An 18,176-nucleotide genomic window follows, 5' to 3' on the forward strand; every position below is an offset into this window, starting at 1 on the left:
CTCCCCAGCTGCTACCTCGGGGGCTGCCCTGCCATCCTGCCACCGGCTCACCTTTGGTGCTCTCCAGCGGCTGCTATTGCTGGACCTCCCCCTTGGCGTGGCACTGTGCAGCTGCTGCTGGCAGGGCCCCCCAGCAGATGGCAGGAAGTCAGGGGCACTGGCAGGAGGCAGCATCCCTCAGCAAAAGACTACCCCCCCGGGTCTCAGTAAAATTGTCAACCATCGACCGGTCCCCGATGATAAAAAGGTTGGGGGCCACTGCTTTAGACAACCAGAAATTGTTCTGGGCTTCAGAAAGGTCACTACTGCTTATCATAGTTGCCACCTCTAGGTTTGGATTTTAAGGTGGAGGCTGGGAGGATGAGCTTTAAAAAGGGGAGGGACCTTAGCTGGGGATAATGCCATATACCTTCCAAAGCAGCCATATTCTTCAGGAGCAGTGGAATAAACATTTATTTAAATAAATAAACCACAGTCAAACTATCTATGTAGTCTGGAAATTAGCTATAATTCCAGAAAATGTCCATCTCCCACCTGGAGGCTGGCAGCCCATGTCTATCACAAGGGTAAGGAATATTGTTTTATTGTATTGTATTTTACTTTTGCATGGTAGGAAATGCACCATGGCAGTATTTGGAACCTTAGTGAGATGGCTCTTTATACTGGAATCTCGTTGGGAGGAAGGTGAGATTCAGGACTTCGATATAGACACTAGTTTGATCAAATGTATTTGCTTTATGTGATTGTAATATGGAGGTTTGCAGCAATAATGGGCCCACAAATCTTTATTACTCTGCTGTGTGAGAGCCCCAAATAGCTCTTCAGATCCAGGTCTAAACTGTGAACAAGCTGATTTAAGACAAAGGAACCTGCCTCTTAATGCCTTCTGGAACTAAAGACCAAATCCCTTAATTTTATTTTGACCTGTTCATACTCAGAGAAGTGGGTGGAAAACGTTTGTTGCTGCTCTCCTCTAATAAATTATTTCAGACCTCGATGACTATTCACACACTGTTCAGGAAACTTTGCTAGTTGTTTGTTTGTTTTTATATAGATACATCCTGCTGAGAGCTGTCGCTAACTGGAAATTCCTTGTAGAGTCTATTTCGGAGTGTTTGGGGGGCATAAAATTGGGTTTTGCATGTTCAGTGCAGGTACACATTGATGTAATATAAAATTTGGCCTTACAAACGAGAGATGGGGATGGCGGTGGAATCCCCTGATATCCACAGATCACCTTGGGCAGGGATGATTAACTAGGGACTGGAGGAGGCAGCAGATAAACTGCATCCTCAGCACATAAATCAACTTTCCTTTTCAGCTCAGGAGCAGAATTTTGATAAAGCGCACCTGGAAGTTCTCATGGGGGTTCCCTCCAGCATTGGTACAAAGAAGGTTTATGCTGTCTGCCTTTTATTTCTTTTCTACACTTGTTAAAGTAGACCAGTGAATGACAAATGTTGCCAGATTCTTAGAGTATAACCTCCCACTGTAAAACCGGTTCAGCTTGAAGGTCTTAAAATAATGATCGTTTACCATGTGTTGGGTATAACTTGAGGTTACAAAATGTGTCTTTGATTAAGCGTACAAATATATTCCACGACACACTGCATGGGAGTTGTTCCACTGAAGAAAAACAGCTTCACTTCGGTTACTGCTGTTACAGCAGAGTGGGGCTTTCCCTTTGGGCTCGATCAGACAGCAGATCAGGGGTGGGCTTCCCGTGTGGTCTTTTCTGAACAGAAGGTGCTCCTTCTCAAAGCAGGAAGGCTTTTCCCACCAGAGAGGTGTAATGAGGTCAGTCAGAAGGCCTGGAAAGACTGACGTCACTGTAAAAGGCTTCTGCTGCAATGTGTGGAGGGTCTAATATGTGGAAAATGAGACTGTCTGTGCCCTTTATATTCTTGATGTCTCTGAAAACAATGGGCTGTAGCTAACTGACCACAAATGGAATTCTGCTTGCAGAAAAGAACTTTCCACGTCCCCACTGCAAGCTCACTGGACTCCCCCAAACACTGTCCTCTGGGGCTGAGAAGGCCCCCAGTAAAAGCACTGGACACACTGTGGGGAGAGGGGGAAATTGATGATAATGAACCCCTCCACCAGAGAAGGCCACTGCTGGAGTCAACACATTGGCTCTCAAGTAAATATGTTTAATTGATTCCTATCTAGCTAATTAATGTTTTTAAATAACTTTGCATATTGCCAGACTTTCAGCAAAAACATTTTCAAGAAGATCCCTGTATTTCATATTAATTTTCTTATCTGGAAATCAATGTTGATTTCAATAAAATGTGCATCTCAATAAGTTTGTTTTAGACTGCAGCCTTAATTCAAATTAGGAGCTTGTTTGATTAGCTGTATCCCATATTCTAATTGGCAGCATCTGTCTGTGATCTCACTCAGTCCTACTATCTGAAAGTCTCTGGGCAATGCTACATGGGACATTTAGTTCTGTGACATTTTGAAATACCTCTCTTTAAAAAATTATTTTCCTAGTGTGGCCTCTGGGCTTCCATTGTAAAACGTGTGTGTGTCTGTGTCTCTCTGTGTGTACGCCTTCCATCAGTGTAACTGGCTCCATTGTCATTTGCTTCCTTCTTACCCAGAACTCTCACTCAATCTTGAAGAGGCCTTGGTGTAATGACTGGCCAGGTGCAGAAGCAGAGCTGCAGCATCTTTATCAGGCCAACAAGTGAACAGAGCCAGAGCAGTTTTCATTTCAAACCTATAGGTCAGAAGTCCAGAGATCAGCCAAAATGCAGGCCCAGTCCGAAAGGCCAGAATTGCAAGGCATGGGAGTACCAGCATCTGAATGCATTTGCTTCTACACTTCCCGTGGCTATCAAGCTGCTACCAACCACCTGCATGGCTTTAATCCTGTAAGGACTTGGCATCACTTTCAGCCAACAGCTGCCGTCAAGCTGTGAGGTGAGTGTTTTCCCTTCTAATCTGGAGTTCTGCTCTCAACCTATGCCTATGCTTCTCTGTTAGCACAGGTGAACCCAGGGAGCTGAGAGTGGGTGGATGTTCTTCATCAGAGCTGGAGGGGGGAGAGGTGATTCTGTGCAAACTCTCAGTTGTACATTTTGGCTTGCCTGCATCTCCTCTCCCACCTATCAGATACTGCTGCCCCTGGGTTAACCCTACTGACCCTTTCCTCCTCTCTATTGCTGCAGCCTGACTGACCCATGACACATGGTGACTAAAGGGAACTTCCATATTCAGAGGGCCTTAGCTTCTATGTCCTTGTGAGGATGCTGGACTAAATGCACCTCTGGTCTGATCCAGAAAGACTGCTCTTATATTTAAAAGAACCTAAGAACCTAAATTGGGGGACTGGGGAGTTTTAGCAAAGTTGGGAGCCTCACTTATGGTACAGCAAGTTTGTGTCAATTACTCATAACCAGGGCACGAGGAAGCTCTAGAGCAGCGGTCCCCAACCTTCTAGTAGTCGGGGACCGCCTCCAAGGGTTGGAGAGAGCCGGCAGCCCGGCCGCCGCCGCCGCTGCTCGCAAACGCGCACGTACAGTTGTCACGCATGCGCGTTTTCGCCACTAGGTGGCGCTAACGTGCATGCGCAGAGCTGCTGCGTGTGCGCGTTTTCACCAGCAGGGGGCGCAAACACGCGCGCGGCAGCTCCACGCATGCGCGTTTGCATCGCTGGCGTGCCGGTGGCTGTGCCTGCTTCTTCCCCCCTTCTCGCTGCGGGGGGGGGGAGGCGCGGCTACTGGCAGCCCAGTAACATGGCCTTTGCGGCCCGGTACCAGGCCACGGACCGGGGGTTGAGGACCCCTGCTCTAGAGCAGGGGTAGTCAAACTGCGGCCCTCCAGATGTCCATGGACTACAATTCCCAGGAGCCCCTGCCAGAGGCTGAGACAAAAGGCCTTTTTGTCAGTCTACTCCTCAGAGCCTTCCACCTGCTGGGCTCACTGGAATTCCTGCCACTTTCAGAGGTCCCCAGTTTAATATCAAAGTAGATCTCCAGTGGAAGAGAATTCTGTCAGGAAACAGTGTGGTGGTGGTGGTGGAAAATGAGCCAAACTGTTCCCACACCCGTCTCTGACACAATTCCCCAACCCCTCCCACCTTCTAAGCTTAAATACACATCAGGTGATCTGATAACAGATCCCTAACATAAGACATGGTTTGGCCTTTAGTCTCATGGCCTCAGATCTTAATCTCTAGCATACAGCTGACTGGCAACCAGCTAAACTACAACATTTGGATTTAAGTCTTAAATCCGGATAGTCCCATTGAACTGCTTTCTGGGTTGTGGGCCACCAGCAAGAAAGAGCAATTCAGCAAGGTTTGCTTATTGTGATCCAGTTTCATATGTATTTCTGCACCATTGGCCAGCTGAGCTATCCTTCCCTGGTTATTCAGAATAACAATATTGCAATCTGCTGGAAAGAACAGGATGGATCCAATTCAGATTCAGAGTTCTTCTGGGGAAAAGACCCGGACATCATGACAACTGTCGTGGTAGCAAGAAGAGACAAAAGGAAAAAGTGTTTCCTACAAGATATCCAGGAACTGAGAGGAGGTAATAGAGCTTGTGTGCTCCAGCAACCAGCAGCTGAGGTGATCCCATGTTGATAGGACTCAGGCAACTCAAGAGCTGACAGGCTATATAAAAATTACGTGTTGGGTGCATTAGTATACTGTGTGTAATGGCCCAGGCAACATCAGAGGTCATTCGCGGAGCATGGAAACAGGCTCATGGAACACTGAACATTTAGGTCTTCATTTTTAAGACAGTTCTGAAGGCACAAAGGGCACTGCTCAGTGTACAGAATATGTGCGGCCAAAGGTTGGCATGGAGCGAAAAGAAAGTGTTACAATGAAATCCACCCAGAAAACACTAATTTCTGTTGTCTACACATGGTCTAATCAGGGAGGACTTAAGATCAGCGTATGCCGATTTTGAGGGCATGCAATTGCTACACCTAATTGCTGTTTTTTTCTGAAAACATAGCCCCATGCGGTTTCAAATCAAGCTAAAGTAGGGGAAAATGTTTTTTTTTGGGGGGGGGGAGTGAAACTATTAGCCTTCCCATCTGAAAAGAGCTCCATGGCTTACATTATGATGAAATGCAGAGCATGATTTCATTTCTTTAAAAGCCTCCTAGCATTTGAGGCTATCTGAGGATAACTCACATCTCATCATGTGATGTTAAAGGAGCTGACATGCGAGATGCCCTCATCACACCACAGCAAAAGCTTAAGGGCAAACCCACTCTTAGGAGGGGGAGAAAAGACGAGGGCCTCCACTGAGGCAAAGTGGAACTGGGCCTCTCTGTAGATCGCGCCCCTCCCCCACCATGGACCCAGCGTGTTTCTTTAGCAATGAAGCATGCAGGTAGGAAGTTTCCGGCAGTATCAGCAGCTGGTGCATAGAGGATTAAGAAAGATTTCTATGTGAATTTCAGCTAAAACCTGCCCCAAAAAATGACTCTTCTAGAAGAGCACAGATGTAGGGTGCATCTTGCCTGGCTTTTCCAAAACAAAACGATGGGCTGACAGGCAGCTGCGTCATGAGGCAATGCAAGACTGTCACCTCAGCGGTCAGAGTGAGAGACAGACCTGAGCCAGGGGCCCTGACCTCTTCTTGCATGGAATGGAGTAGAAGAAGAAGAAAAGGAAGAGTTGGTACTTATATGCCACTTTTCTCTACCCAAAGGAGTCTCAAAGCAGCTTACAGTCACCTTCCCATTCCTCTCCCCACAACAGACACCCTGTGAGGTGGGTGAGGCTGAGACAGCCCTGATATTACTGCTCGGTCAGAACAGCTTTATCAGTGCTGAGGTGAGCCCAAGGTCACCCAGCTGGCTGCATGTGAGGGGTGGGGAATCAAACCCAGCTCACCGGATTAGAAGGCCTTGCTCCTAACCACTACACCAAGATGGCTCTCTAGCTTTCTAGTGGGTTTTACACAGAAGTTCCAATGGATTGGGTCCCATACTAATTACTCGGGCAGGCATGGGGTTTTCATGGAGATTTGCCACCCAAATGTCTTAGGGCAAGGGGTATGAATCCTGATTCTTATAAGTTTCTGGATTGTGCATTCTCACCATTCTAAACATCTAGATCAGGGGTAGTCAAACTGGCAGGGGCTCATGGGAATTGTAGTCCATGGACATCTGGGGGTCCACAGACTACCCCTGATCTAGATAAAGACTTGCTCTTCTAGGTTTATTTACATATTTCCTTTGCAGGAACCAAGATTGACACTTCTACGTAAAGATGCAATGTTTACATTGAGCCCAAGAGGAAGCCAGTAAAAATAGTTGGCGAGCTGTGCAGATTCATAACTGTACACACACACCAGACTCATACCAAGGTAGTGCTATCACCTTTGCCAAATGCAGACTTACTCTGAGCTCTTTCACAGTTTGCAAAACTCATTGGTATGTTGCTTGTATCCTGCACAGTATCCTGTTAATGCTGCCATTTTCCCTCTGATACCAGGATCCTTCTGACAGTACAAAAGGCTCTTCCACATCTGAACAATGGGAGAGGCTTTTCTGCCAGTGGACAAGCCTGGAGTGTGGGGGGAAGGGCACGAGAGAAAAACGGAGGCATTAGTGGAATGGAACTGTAGGATCCAGCCAATGGCAGCATCGTTTCCCAGGAAGAATTTGCTGGGGACAAAATGAGAAGCCACCATGCAAGAATTTGTACTAGTTAAAGCAAACAGACAGTCAGCAATGGGAACCTCAGTACCCTGGTCGATGTTACTGTTCTGGAAATGGTTACCATGCGGATATCACACAGGCAGTGAAATGCAGTAAAATAGTTTTCATTGTGGCAATTAAAATACAAATTTCAAAAGAGTTTTTAATTTAAACATGGTTGCTCTTCTGGCAAAAGCAATCCATCTGCTTCCCTCTGACTCTGCTTTTCTCTCCCCCCTCCCCCCTCCCCGAAAAAAAGAAAGAAAAGAACTCCATTAGATTTTGCAGCTCAATAGGTTTTTGTAGCTTCACCAACAGGGCCACTTCGTGAAATGTGCATCTTGACTGATTCTTTGCATTTCTTTACAGATTACAAAACATGCATATATTTAATATTAAACACAAATACTAAAAAGGCAGGAAATAACTTTGCAGCGCTGGTCTGGACAGATATTGTGAACATCTGTGAGGCTGACCATAAAAAAGAAGAGACTTTAATTATTGATGTTTGCCCCAGTGGGTGATTTCAATACATTCCAGATGGAAAAGCTCCATGGAGTGGGATGAGGGCTTCTTTTGAAGACACTTTCTAACCCAATCAATAAGAGAATCAAATAAAACTCCAGTAAAACTATCACCATCCTTTTGATTACAAGGCTGATGTGCAAATTACCAGTGGTGTCTCTCTCCCTAGCTGAGTTTCTCCACGCTGGATAGGACATGACAGAATATGAGCGGGCAGTGACTAATAAAATTCCCAGGCTGTCGATTGTCAATCTGACAGAGGACAAAACTGATTCATCTGCTATCGGAAGGGCTCAGTCGTAACGGATGAGTATTTGCATGTAGTATTTGCATGTAGATTTTAATTTTTCCAGTTAAAATGATAACAGGTTTGGGAGAAGGACGGCATCTGGCAATATACAACACTGGGCTTGGAGAACAAACAGACTGCAGGATCATGAAAAGTCAATGACGTTCTGGTTTCATGTCTGTGCTGTTAGCTGGAGCATCTCAGATTCAGCATCTCACCTTGGCCACGAACAAACTCAGTGGCCTCACTACCCAGCCTCTTTCCCCAGCCTCACTACCCCTCTTTTGCAGGGATTACAGAAGTGAACTGTATGAAGCACCTGGAACACTTGAAGGAAATAGCATGACAATTATTCTTGCTTCTTGAGTTTATTTTTATCCCGCCTTCCTTCCCAATGGGAATCCAGAGCTGCTTCCATCCTCCTCCTCTTCTCCATTTTATCCTCACAACGACCCTATGAAGTAAGTTGAGAGGGGTGACTGACCAAAGACCACTCAGTAAGCTTCTATGGCAGAGCAGGGATTCAAACCTGAGTTTCCCAGACTCCAGTAAGCAAGCAGATGGAAAAGGTAGGGACGATGCTGGAAGGAAAGTGGAGTCCATAGATTAGATTGATTGATTTAAATATGGCTCCAAGCCAGCTACAAAACTCACACAATTTACACAACCATAATCATGGCAGAAGTAGAGTCAGTAGATTAATGCCGTTATTTTTCTTCTATCAAACCAGTTGATAGATACTCTTTGCATTAGAGAGGGTTTAGGTTTAGATTTTTATTATGGCCATTGTCCAGCATATCATTAGATACGTTTGCTTTTCTGTTGATCAAGACTGATTTGACCTGAAATAAGGACAGGAAGGAAGCAGGTAAATCAATTGGCTCACCACAACTCAACCCCAGCTAATCTATGACACTGCAGCAAATGCTTACTTTTCCAGCTGCAGGTTCCTATCGCTGTGTTTGTTCTCAACAACAATACTGTTATGACAGAACCAGCAATGAACCTGAAGGGAGTTTGCAGAGCAGTTGTCCTATTCCAAACTTCACCCCTCCTCAAACTGATTCTCGTTAGGCCACCCAGATGCAATCTGGCAGCCTGTGAAACAGGAAGCCCCCCAACCCCACAGGCTTGCTGGCAACCTCAAATGCAAAACACATTTGCGCAAAACATTGTCCCCAGCTATCGGGATTCATCTCAGGCCTCTCTGACATCTTCCGTCTGTGTCATCTGGTGGAATCAGTTCGGTTGCTGTGGAATCAGCAGAGATCTCCTACACAGGGTGGTCTTGTGCCTGAATGAAGTAACCAAGGCACAACACAACACAAACACACAAAATGGGCCTCTCCGTTTTCTCAGCTCCTTATAGTCATACTTTTGGGTACTACTAGATGGCTGTTGTAAAAAGATTTAACTTCCCATCTAGGAACAGAGAAGGTTATATGGTCAGGATGAAGGACAGCTTTATTTGATGATTAGAAAAGCCAGGCTGTAAGGTACTGGTGCTAATCTTCAAGATCTGGACCCAGCATATTGGAGGGAGCACTTGGCTGGCTATGTTCCCAGGGGGTTCTACGATCATCCAGTTTCAACAAATTGGTGATCCCTGAACCAAAAGAAGTATGTCTGGCCTCAACCAGGGTGTGGGCCTTTTTAGCCCTGACTTTGACCTGGTGGAATGAGCTCCTGGAAGCGCTGCGGGCCCCTCAAGAGCTGGCTCAGTTGCAAAAGGTCTGCAAGATGGAGCTCTTCCACCAGGCATTGGGTTGGGACCAGTGAACATCATGATGACTTGAGACAAAACACCAACTGGCTCCCCCTATATGAATACCCGCCCCGCCCCCCCCCGCCCTGAAACTGAAAATTGAGCACAGTAATGTATGTTGGTGAATCAGTTCGTATGATGGATTTTAAAGGTTTTAATGGTTTGAAGTTTTATAATTTAAATGTTAATTTATAGATAAATAGCTATGTGTTGTTTTTTTTTAATGATGGAAGCCATCCCAAAACAGCCTTCTGGGAGGGGCAGGGTACAAATCCCAATATAAATAAAATATAAATAAATAAACCTCTGTTGAAATGCAATCTCTTCCTCTCCACAGGAAGTTTAGATGCCAGATGTGGCACTGCAAGGAACTGTCTGAACCATTGCAGAAACTCTTTCTGCAGGTCAATCAGTCAGTGACATCATTAATCCACAGTTGGACAACAAAGGGACTCCTCCAGGGGAGATCAACACCACCTCCATCATGTCCCTCTAGATCAGCAACTGCTTCAGTTCTACACCTGCAAGGTTAGATCTGTAGCAGAAACAAGCAGTAAAGATAGTTATGGAGGGAAGGATTAAAGTTCCATTTACTTTTGGAACTCCTTTTTTAATTTTAATTTTTTTAAAAAAAAAGAGAAATATGATAGAGAGACTTAGCCTCCTGTCCAAGAGTGGTCCTGGATGATATAAATGAGGAAAGGACAGCATTGATGGAGAATACGTTCCAATAAGTAGCCTGGCAAAGCTGAATCCAATGGGAGCATCACAAACTAGAGGCAACTAGCTGTTGCTATTTTCAGACAGAGGGCAAATCCGCACAACCGCTAATGTTGCTAAATATAAGCACTATCGTAAAGCGCTACAATTAATACCTGCAGACTTTGATAACGCGCACAGCCATTTCTAGCGGGGGGACTCTCCCATTAGCACTGTTTTCGTTATCTGCAAGTTTCCGGTCTTGCCTGAATCGCTACAAATGAGACATAATTTGTGGCATTTCTGTCGGCCTCTGGCCATCAATCAAACTGAAGAGCCAATGAAATCGATATCCTAGTGCCACCAAAAACCCCTTTTCCCTTTAATTTTTTAAAAACCAAAAATACAAGTGGCAATGAATATGTGTTTACTCATTGCTCCATAGAGAGCCGTCTTTCGGTTTCTCTTCCCAAAACATTCCTTTATCGGACAAAACATCCCACGCTTGCATGTATTTGTTGATACTTGCGTGTGAGAGCGTGTAGTATAACATACTCTACCTGTATAGTATAATGTTCAAAATAGTCATCCTTCATACTCATCTGTAGTAGATTTAAGGCCAGGATATCAATTTTAATGTGTAAATGTTTTAACCAGATCTATGCAACTAACTTCCATCTCCCGTCCTCCCAATGATTCTGTTGGAAGCGGCTTCTGCAACCTCTCAGGGTTTTCAAGAGTTGTTTGCCATGCATATTGTGGGGATGCAGCAGTGCCACAAAGTAGCACACCTCTTTAAGTACTCCAAAATGAGTTCCGGGAGTTGTGTTCCTTGTATTTGCAGACACCATTCAAGCCTCATCACGTGTTTCGCTCTTGTTTGGATTATTGTTCAGGGCGGTTTACATACAACATCACAGGGGGGATACATCAACATACAACATAGTCGAATACAACAATAACAATCTAACAGTGGTTATAAACAACACAACTTCAGTGATCCCAACAACAACAATATAACAATACAACAGGATGGAAACTTAGCCAAAACCCCTAGAGAGGTCAGACTGGTTCAGGCCATGGAGGGGATATCTGAGGGGGACCTGTGGTCGGTCTCAACCTTCTCAATCCTCTTTAGCTCAATGGTCTCAATCTTTAAACAAACACAGATAGCATCAGGCTGTATAGCATCTCAAAAGGGTTTACAGCTGCCTTCCCTTTCCTCTCCCGACAACAGACACCCAGTGGTGTAGGTGAGGCTGAGAGAGCTTTGATATTACTGCTCTGTCAGAACAGCTTTATCAGTGCTGTGGCAAGCCCATGGTCGCCCAGCTGGCTACATGTGGGGGAGCGTGAAATCAAACCCAGCTCGCCAGATTAGAAGCCACCTCTCTTAGCCACTACACCAAGCTGGTTGGTGTACAGCTTGGTACTTCATAACAAGCCAAAGTAGACCATCTAATAAAAATCCAAAGCCCTCTTCATTGTCCCAGCTTCTCCAGATGGACCCCCATTGTCTTCCCCGAAGCCCAAGAGTTCCAGCTGTTACAAGCTATCCTGCATAAGAAAGTCTTGTGGCATTTCTCGAAGCTGTTTGGTGTTCTGTTTGAGTAGATTCTCCGTTGTAAGCCAGCCACTGAAGGGGCCAAATGTTTGCAGTGCATGCAATATTCATGCACACCTTCTGGGTCACTGTTATATATTAAACATTAATGTATTAGATATTGGGTGCTGTGGGGGCTGCCCCTGTTTCTGTTGCTGTTTTGGCTGAGAAGCATATTTGAGCCTGGCTCTTTGTCTTCCGTCTAGAGTCACAGGGAGGTCTGGGAAGCATCAGGAGGAGGGAACTCAGGGAGATAAATGTAAACATCAGTAGCTCATCAGCTGCAGCAGACCACAGTCCCACAGCGAGCATCCGCTTCAGTTCTGGAAACCTCTTGGTCCCACTGGTTTCGTTAGCACTTGCGAGCAATCAGCTGGTTTTGAGTTCCAGACATAAATCAATCCAGATGCTTAAATTAGAGCTAATTTGGGTTGGGCTCCTCTCATTACAGAACAGGGAACTCTTTAGAGCTTGGCTACAGTTAGTTAGCCAGTGAGCAAGTGAGAAGAGAGAGCTCAGGTCGAGGGATTCCCGCAATCAGCTTATCCGGTGGATCTCCAAATTGACTAAGCCAGGTATCCGGTGTTTGGCTTCGGGCTTAGCCAACCGAGCCAATCTTGCTGAAGCTTCTGTGTGGGATAGAAATTCTTCCCAAATTTCCGGTCTATGTCTTATTCCTGCCAGCACCTGGCTCCTGTAATGCCTCACCTCTCTACCAGCTGCTCAGTTAGGAGGAGTGAGTTTCTTCTGACCTGAGAAACACCTGCCTAATTACTTCCCCACCTGGCCCTGATCCTGGCCTTGTGTCCATCCTGCTATGGATCACATCTAGATCCTCTGCCATTCTCAGTAATCAAGTTACCCACAGCATGGTGCTGATGGCAAAGTACACAGCAGGTAAATATCAGAAGGCTATTGCAGATTCCTCTGTTGAGCAGCTCTGTCAGAGAGGCTGGAGCAGATGCATCTACAGCGTAGGGCTTGGCTAAAGAAAATGGAGTGTTTGATGCAGCTGGAGGATGGGTGGCTGGAAGCACATAGATACGCTTGTTGATCTGTTGGGTTTCTGGTATAACATGGTACTTACATGACTCTCGTGTATCTGTACTGTGGTGTCCAGGAGGTTTATTTCTTGTGTACAGAATGGCGAGGAAGGAAGGCCAGAATGATACCCAGGGGCACCTTGCTACAAGACAAGCGAAATCTGTCTCTGTCTGTCAGTCATATGGAGATCCTACGATTGTCTGGCAGGCAGCCAACAGGTGTTCAAAGGTGGTTTGCCATTGCCTGCCTCCACGTCATGACCCCAGTGTTCCTTGGAGGTCTCCCATCCAAATACGAGCCAGGGCTGACTCTGCCCAAAGCCCAAAGCAAATGACCGCAGAGCACCACTGGTGGTCACCTACAGCTCAAGTCGTTCAACACATTATTAATGACCTGGAACCCGTGCTGGAACACAGGAACTGGAGCGGGGGGGGGGGGGCACCTTTTCCTGCTTACAGACAGCATTTTAGCCTAACACCACTTCTCACCTGCAATGATAAACTACTTAACAGTAACTTAAACTGCAACAAAGATGGCAACTTTGCTCTCATATAGATCTGTTATAAGCCATTATGTGAGGGGGAGTTACGGGGTTTTCACAGCCGTAGAGCAGCAGAAACTTCCAGGAAATGTTGAGTCTGAGGACTATCCCTAGGATAACAAACCACTGAGGAAGAGAACAACCTTGAAACCGGGCCATTGAAAAAGAAAACAAAAAGTGTTTATCCAGAACCCGTTTTGGTTCATGTTTGCAGACTAGAGATATGAATATCTACAACATAAACTGGAATAAGGATAACCAAAAAGACTGCATTTTTGTACCAGCCAATTGGTTGATTTTTCCCCCGTTTGGATTACTCATATAGATCTGAGTAGCAGCATCAGTGGGCCCAGCAGCATCAGATGCACCATCTCAGGTTCATGCTTATCTTTTAGTGTGATTTATGCCCTCATATGTCAGCAATGCTACTCTACCCCCTACACTGGACAAAGAGGCCAGTCCCTTTGACAAAGAATTAATTTCTGATAGCAGAAATCACAGCATTCAAAAAACAATGGGAGAACATTTGGACTTTCCAGGACGTTCAGTCATTGACCTAAAAATAGTAATTCTCTTACAAAGGAATTTAAAAGCAAGACTAGAAAGAGAGACTGCAGAATTGCAACTGATAATGAAACACAAGACAATGCATCCTCCTGGCCTTAATAGAGACCTAGGTTTGCTGTCTCATAACCAATGCTGATTTCTCATGCCTACTACTTCTCTGCATATCATATCTAATCCAATCATGCCTCAGTTTGCCACTAATCTGCTATTTCATTCAGTGTTTGAAATCTACTTTCAAATTGTAAGGACAGGTGGACTCACAATCTAGCTTTATGCAAAGAAGTGAGCAGTGACTCACAAAAGGTCATCCCCTGCCACAAATTTTGTTAGTCTGTAAGGTTCTCCTGGACGCCTGCTCTTTTCTACAGTTGCTCATCTTGATCCATCTCCAAATATGAGTGTCAGCAAAGTCCAGGCCCAGCTCTGCCACTGAGCCAGCTTGGGGTAGTGGTTAAGAGCAGCAGTATCTAATCTGGAGAACCAGATTTGATTCCTGACTCCTTCTCCACACAGGGCTCATTTATCTAGGCTCGGTACTTCCAGGGGCTCCACAAGGTGCCTTCCCCTCCATGGAACAGGGCTGTAGCCTCTCTCCTCCCACTTTTCCCTCTTTCAGGACACTCAGAGTACCACCCCCTCCCACAGGCTGGCTGCTCCTGCGCAATTGTACTCTGCTAGGGCCCCATAAATCATTAAACTGGCCTTGGTACTAGGGGCTCCACAAATCTTTAAAGCATTCTTGCCTCCACATGCACCCTGCTTTTTTCTACCCAAAGGAGCCTCGAAGCATGTTAAAATCACCTACCCTTCCTCTCCCCACAACAGGCACCTTATGAGGTAGGTGGGTCAGAGAGCTCTGAGAGAATTGTGACTGGCTCAAGGTCATTCTTGGGAAGGAAGTGGAATTCAGAGAGAGAAGAGGTACAAGTGAGAACCAAGGTGGGGTGGTCATTGGAGAACTTGGCTTGAATCCTGCTCAGTCTTCGAAGCTTGCTTGGTGACCTTGGTCCAATCTCTCTTTCTCAGCCTTACAGGACTTCCGGTTGGATAAAATGAAAGCGGGGAGAATAATGTAAGCTGCTTTGGATACCCAAGATGAAAAAGTGGGATATAAAAGATTACATAAAGGGGGAAGACCTCCTTAGTTGATGCAATGAAATGAGTAATTCCTCCGATGTCACCACCTCCAGCTTTTGGGCCATGTTCCTCCATTGTTTCCAGAACTGAGCTGGGTGGGTGACCATCGGTGGAAGGGGCTGAAGGACAAGGTGCATCTTGCCACCCCACCGGCAATTATATCGGCCACTGAATGGGAGAAAAGGCAGGGTCAGAGCCAGAGGGCCTGTCCCAATTCAATGGCGCTTTGATTTAACAGCTCCAAGGCCTTTGAAAACATTTTGCCAAGAAAAGTTTGCCATCAACCCGTATAATCTCTTATCAGAGGCCATTGAAAGTCTGGGCTCCGGGGTTAATTCTCCCATCGCAAAGCGTTTGAATCAGCCCCTAAACTCACATTGAGATGAAAGCCTTCGGGCCTCCCCCCTCAGCCGGCTTGTCCCACAAAACCCACTGAGATCAACCGACTGGGGAGGATTAGGGCATGTTCATCTGCTGGCTCTCCAGCAGGACGGGCCAGCTCAAAAGAAAAACAATAATTAGGGATAATTGCTTGTGTCCAAACACAGGCATTAAAGCCCCTTTCCCCCCTTGGTACTTTGTGAGCCGGAATGAAAGAGACACCCCCTGTTTTGACAGCTGGGCAGGCGAACAGAATGGGTGACAGATGAAGTGAGATGTCTTCGGAATTGGGAGGAGGAGGAGGTGGAGGCGAGGGAGGCTCCCCGGCAGCCGGAGGCTTCTCCCCATCCAGGCCTGTGACTGAAGGAGGGTCTCGCCCGCCTGGCCACCGTCCGGCCCCAGACAACAGGCTCCCGGCGTGGACATTCTCAGCCACCCAGAAAGAACCTTTGTCTGGTGCAAGCAGCCATTGCTCTGAGGCAAGCCCTCGAGGGCAGGACCTGGGCACTGAGTCTTAAAGGGTGGCCTTTGCTTTGGGGATTTCTTGTCTGCTTGGTTAATACAATTGGGGTGCTGAAAACCACCAAGTTTTTGTGATTTGCTGGTGGCTGTTTTTTTTCCACATCAGCACAAAAGGTACCAATTGTTGCTTTGGCTGAAACAAAGCAACAAGTGCCCCGTGGAAAAACTGGTGCCAGGGGCGAGAGACAGTGGTCTGGATTCTGACCCCCTTTTTGGTCTTTGTAAATGGGGGTGGTTAAGAGAGGGAAGGCAGGAATGGTCACCCAGGAAGGAGGGAACCCCAGAAAAGGTGGAAATTCTACACAGGTGGAGGAACCAGATATCAGTGGACCAAATATGGGGATTTTGTACTTAGGCAATGGAACAAGTTCCTTTGCAATGCTACTAATTTTGGGGAAATGATGGAAAGTAGGAAAGCGGTTTCAAGCATTTTCAGAAGGAAGAAGGGGAAACCAGAAGAAAAAATTAAGCCAAGAAAAGAAAAAAGTTTTTTTTTTTAAATTAACCAAACCAAGAAATATAAATCTTGGTTTAAAAAGAGGAACCAAGGAAAGGCCATTTTTAAGATGGTAAAAAAGAATGGCATTCCTTTGCTAAATTAAGAAAAACACAAATGAGAACTTTTAGAGCTTAAATGTAGAGGAGGAGGAGGAAGAAGAAGAAGAAGAAGAAGAAGAAGAAGATGTGCAGCAAAGGGGGGAGGGAATTCCGCACGACTTTAATATAGCACTAGTCTTACATTTTGTTTTCGCCACTAAAACTGCGTTACGCATGATGTTGTGAGCAATCTGCAACACTCCTACAACACTAGCACCAAAATCGCTTAATTGTAGTGATTTTCGGGGAATCAGGAAAAGTGGATTCATCCCCAGAAAATCGCTACACTCTTGCCAACAACCTGCAACACTTGCGAAAAAGACATTTCCGTTCTCAATGTAGCGGTTGCAACAAAGTCCCTCTCCCTGGCTCTCTCCTCCGAACTTCCGGCGAAGCAATCGCCATTTTTTTTCCCTCTCGGAGCGGGGAAAGCAACGACCCAGCAAGGCTTGATTCATCCAGCAAGGCTTCTCCGGCTACAGTCCCCCCACAGAAGTGCTTTAAAGCTCCCCTAAGTCCCCAAGCACAACACAGCCCCCTGTTCGCCAGTTCCCTTTAATTTCGGCTCAAAATCGTGCCCGTGCGGGGGGGGGGATATTTTTTTCCACTCAGGGGAGCGTGGTAACGATGAATCGCCAGCTCACACACCAGCTAGATGGGTCTCTCCATTGCAACGAATCAACGCATATTCGTTGCAACTGTGTGGTTTTTTTTTTTAACTGTGCTTAAAAGAAAAGGGGCTTTTCGGGAGCATGATAACAACTGCCCATTGGCTGTTCCGTTTGATTGATGGCCAGGGGCGGGAACAAGCACAGAAAAAAATTGCTTCCTTTCTAACGATTCCTGTGAGACCGGAAACCTGTGGGGAACGAATGAAATGCTACTGGATTCCACTACAAATGAAGGTATGCGGAATGCCAAGATTCTGCTATTTAAAATAGCGTTTCCGCTTTGTGAAAGCAATTGGCAACATTGGTCCTTGTGCGGAATGGCCCTAGGTTCTCCCTAGGGCATATTGTCCATTTTTGGGATAAAAATCCCAGACCTGGTCTGGCTGTGTTTGTTGGCACTGTCCCCAGAAGGGATTCCCAACTGGGGATCTATGACAACCTGGAGGTCCATGAGAGCTCCCCAGGGGCCCCGTGGCCTTCTCTGTAAGTTCAGCTGGTCACTGACATAGTTAGATGTCACTGGTGCCCCAGGCCCTAAATGGTTTGCCACTGTTTGACCGCCTGCTTGACGCTGGAAGTCTTTCATGTGTCCCTGCTCCCCAGTGTGCAGGCGCCGACATGGTTCCATTACTGCATGAGCACCCTCCGCCTTGTTATCTTTTTTTCAGAGAAAAGGAGGAGGAGCTAGTGGTGGCACACGAGACCAGGGTGTAAACTGCACGGAGCTTTTATTCCAATTCCAGGTTGATTCAGTCCCTGCCGTCAATCAAACGGGCGATTTAAATTTTCCTTCTGCAACAAGCATGATTGATCCGGCATTATCCTACCATTATCGTGCAATATCTTAGAGTACTTTTAAGCCTCAATATTTTAAGAATCAGATTGAGAAAGCAGGCTGTTTTGAATCTGGGCTCTGCTCTGTGGTAGAGATTCCCTGATTGGCCAAAGCTGCTCATGTGACAAGCTTGCCTTAAAGGAGAAGCCCCTAATTTCTCTCAACTTCTGTCGCTCTTAGATTTTTTTCTCCCTTTTCTGCCTTCTTCGATCTTCTCCCCCCCCCTCCAAGAAAAGAAAGAGGCTCCCGCTCTGATTGGCTCCTCTGCCCCCCCTACTGAACTACCCTAACCATGTGCAGAACACTTTTCTGTTTCAATGGA

General features: G+C 46.2%; 1 long non-coding RNA gene across 1 annotated transcript; it reads left to right on the plus strand.

The window, feature by feature from the left end:
* Window positions 1-414: 414 nt before the first annotated feature.
* LOC143841760 (uncharacterized) lies at window positions 415-6,808 on the plus strand. Its single transcript, XR_013232791.1, has 4 exons — window positions 415-566; window positions 1,966-2,143; window positions 2,610-2,931; window positions 6,473-6,808. It is a non-coding gene; the product is annotated as an uncharacterized LOC143841760 (long non-coding RNA).
* Window positions 6,809-18,176: the final 11,368 nt, after the last annotated feature.

The sequence above is a fragment of the Paroedura picta genome, chromosome 7 (assembly GCF_049243985.1).
Source record: "Paroedura picta isolate Pp20150507F chromosome 7, Ppicta_v3.0, whole genome shotgun sequence".
Lineage (NCBI taxonomy): Eukaryota > Metazoa > Chordata > Lepidosauria > Squamata > Gekkonidae > Paroedura > Paroedura picta.